General features: G+C 38.5%; 1 non-coding gene across 1 annotated transcript; it reads right to left on the bottom strand.

The window, feature by feature from the left end:
* Positions 1-3434: 3434 nt before the first annotated feature.
* On the bottom strand, positions 3435-3556 carry LOC127218354 (small nucleolar RNA SNORA26). Its single transcript, XR_007834187.1, has one exon. It is a non-coding gene; the product is annotated as a small nucleolar RNA SNORA26 (small nucleolar RNA).
* Positions 3557-3867: the final 311 nt, after the last annotated feature.

Genomic DNA, 3867 nt, shown 5'->3' with positions numbered 1-3867 from the left:
AAAGTATAGCTCAATTAAAAAATTATGTGTGTGTGTGTGTGTGTGTGTGTGTTCACCTGAGCCTGCATGCCCAGGTGGGCAAAGGTCAGAGGACAACTAGCAGGGGTCTGTTCTCTCTTTCCAGTGGAGACTGATTTCAGACCGTAAGGCTCAGAAGAAGGGGCTTTTATGCACTGAACCCACACACTATAATAGGGCACTGTACAGGCCAGGTGCAGTAATTTTAAGCCTATATAAAGCAGACGAGTTAGAAGCTGAGGTAGAAATGTGAAGACTTCAAGAAGCCTCGGGTTACATAGAAACATGCATTTAGAGGAAGAATACTATAAATTATTACCAAAAAGGACAGAAACTATGGGAGATGAGAGATGGTTAGAGAAAAATGCTCCCATATGGTAAAAATTAATTATTGAAAAATTTTATGACGCATTAAGGAAAGAAAGTTGGGGCTGGAGACATGGCTCATCAGTTAAGAGCAATGAATGCTCTTCCAGAGAACATTGGCTCAATTCCGATCACCCACAGGGCAGCTCAAAACTGTAACTCCAGGGGATCTGACACTCTCACACAGACATATATGTGATCAAAATCCGAATAAAGTAAATAAATAAAAAAACATTAAATAATTTTTAAAAACACCGTGGAAAAAGAAAAGGTAGATTTGGAGGAATGCTCTACACACACAAGAGTTTCCAGTATTACATGGTGGGGTGAGGGGATTAAGACTGGCCAAGAGAAGGAGTAAACAATGGTACAACTTGTGAACTAATTGCTTGCTACACTGGTACTTCCTACTAAGATACATGTATATGAGGAGCTCGATACACATGTGGAATGAATAGGAAACAAGGAGCCGGTCGCCACAAGTCAGTGCACGTTATTCTCTAAGTCATTGTTCACTTCTACATCCAGATTACCATCATCAGTTACATCTTCCCCAAGCACAGGATTCCAGTCTTTCATCCTTAGCAGACTCTCCATCAGAGACTGGATATTGAGTAAAAAGAGAAAACAAAAAGAGAAGGTAATGACTCATGATAATACCTTTACAATTTAGAACTTAACTCATCTGAAATTCAATCCTGAGCCAATGAGATGGATTGGCAGGTAAAAGCATCTGCCACTTAGACTGATAATCTGAGTTCAATCCCCAGAACCCACATGGTAGAAAATTTGCCTCCCAAAATTTGTCTTCTGAACTCCATACCCACATCATGGAATGCACATACCTGACACATACATACACAAGTAACTTTTTAAATATTATACTTTTTTAAATCAATCCCCATAAATAAATCCTTTTGTGCCCTAAGTATCTGTCTGCAATTGAGATATGTAAATATTTGGTTTAATTTTCTAACTCCACATTTAGGGACTAGTAATCCTGAAAAAATAACTTGCTGAACATGGTACATCTTTTACCCCACCACTCAGAAGGAATAGGCAGGCAGATCTATGTGAGATGGGAGCCAGCCTGATATAATAAAGTGAGTTCTGGCAATAAAAAAATACCTCTTGAAACTCTGTATGCAAAAAAAAATATTATGAATATTATGGAAGGGAGGGATGGAGGAAGGGGAGGTAGTGAGGGAAGGAAGGACAGAAGGATGAAGAGAATAAGGAAAAGAAAGAAGAGAAAACAAAATCAAATACAGTGTTGTATAATGGTTCATTCTTGTTAACTACAAAGCAACAAAATATTTTCTTTTGTGTGTATCATACACACATGAGTATGCAGATGCACATAACAAGTTTCTCCAATTATTTGTTCAGTCTAAACACAAAATGAAGGTTAGAGAGAAATGGCTCAGAGCATTTGTTAGTCTTGTAGAGGATCAAGATTCAATGCCATCATCGACATTATAGCTCACAGTCATCAGTTATTCCAGCTCCAGGGCATCCAACAATGGCCCACTAATCACTTCTGTAGATCAGGAACATGTAACACACACACATACATACAAGCAAAACAGTCATATACATAAAAGGAAATAAACTTAAAAAACAAAAACCAAAAACCTAGAATGACCATTCAGTTACTATAAGTGGTTACTTACTGATCGGTATACTCTCCAAAGAAATAAGAAAATGGTAAGCAGTACAATGGCAACCACACATATCAGCGATTCTAATGATGGCTCACTAGGATCAAAGCTTGTTGTCATATCTTCAGGCACTGCTGCCACAACCTTCGAGACAAAGAAAATAAACCTATAAGCATGCTTCTTCAACAGTACTGGTACAAAGACAGGCACAGGTGGCTGTGGCCAACTCTATTCATATTGAATGGGCTACCATAAAATACAAAGCAGAATGCCTACAAACATGTTTTCTAGTAAATTACAATTGTTCTTATTGAGGGGCTAAGTGTGGTGAAACAGTAGTTTTCAAACAGAAGTTATGGGGAGATTCCACAGAGCATAACTCCAGGAGAGTTAAAGGATAAGGATATAGTATCGAGAAAAGAACATTGTGGAATATTTTATATGTGTTTCATTCTTTTATGTTGCATTTGTTTAACTCTGTAAAGCTATATTACTTTGCCTGTCTAAAACACCTGATTGGCCTATTGAAGAGCTGAACAGACCAATAGCTAGGCAGGAAAAACTAGGCAGGGCTGGCTGGCATGCAGAGAGAATAAATAGGAGGAGAGACCTAGAGAAGATCCAGGGACAAGGGGAGGAGGACACCAAGGACACCAGTCACAGAGTAAGAAGGAAAGCAAGGCATATAGAATAAATAAAGGGAAAAGAGCTCAGAGGCAACACATAAAGAGAAATGGGATAATTTAATTTAAAAAGCTGGCTAGAAAAAAGCTTAGCTAAGGCCAGCCATCCTTAAGTAAGAATAAATCTCCATGTATTTATTTAGGAGATGGGTGAGGGACACCATCCCTACCAAAGATTTTTAAAATCCAGTAAAAAAGAAAAGTATCAATGATCTGGGGTGTGTTCTTTTCCCTGAGTTCAACTTCATGATTGATCCCTATGCACTGGGTTTGAAATAACATTTCCTGCAGAGGAAAAACACTGACCTGCAGCTTGTCCTCTGAGGAAGGGAGAGTGACAAGAAACAACTGACAGAGCTTCAGAGTTGGGATTTAAACCCTTCCTTCCTGTCTCTTGAGTTAAATTAATGCACTTTGAGCCCCAAAAGAAAATGGCTCTTTCAAAAACAACCATCGAAATTATGGATTTGACTCTTTCCAGGCATCAACATACACCATCTAGAAACTCCACAGCTGTCTTTTCCTTGGGGTCTGACAAAATGAACAACAAATCCTTAGATAATTACTTTCTATAAAACCTGTTTTATGCTAGTACATGACAAGGACCTTTTACAAGCTGCTATCTATAGCTTATTAACTTCTACCAAAAAATACATGCAATAGTATATTCTTTTTTTAATCCCTGTATCTTTATTTTCCTTTTTACATCTGTGACTCCAGAAAGGATCCAAAGTGTAGGTGCACAGCCTCTTGTCTGGGTTTCATGGAGAGTTCCTTTAACCTTGTGTTTTAGATCCTTAAGGTACAGGACTGACCTTACAAGGGCTCAGAAAAGGGTTAAAAAATATTTTATCCTGGTCCTGTCTCTCTCTTTCTCACCTGAGCCACATACACAAAAGTGTGATATCATGTTGCAAGGCAATGATAACAACGATTTGCCTCTAGGATCACAAGAACAGATATTCAGGCATGGCAAATATTTCCATTATCTCCCTCCAAAGACTATGAATGTATAACCAAGCCCTCCACATACCCTCTAAAATATTCTTCCACACCTCACAGAGTACTGCCTGCAGTTAATTGCATATATTACCTCTTCCTGAATCCATCTTCCCTCAGTGGGTTATTCTAGTCTTTAT

Source organism: Phodopus roborovskii, unplaced genomic scaffold, assembly GCF_943737965.1.
Source record: "Phodopus roborovskii unplaced genomic scaffold, PHOROB, whole genome shotgun sequence".
NCBI lineage: Eukaryota > Metazoa > Chordata > Mammalia > Rodentia > Cricetidae > Phodopus > Phodopus roborovskii.
Note: the sequence above shows the minus strand (reverse complement) of the source record. Positions and strands in the feature narration are given on the sequence as shown.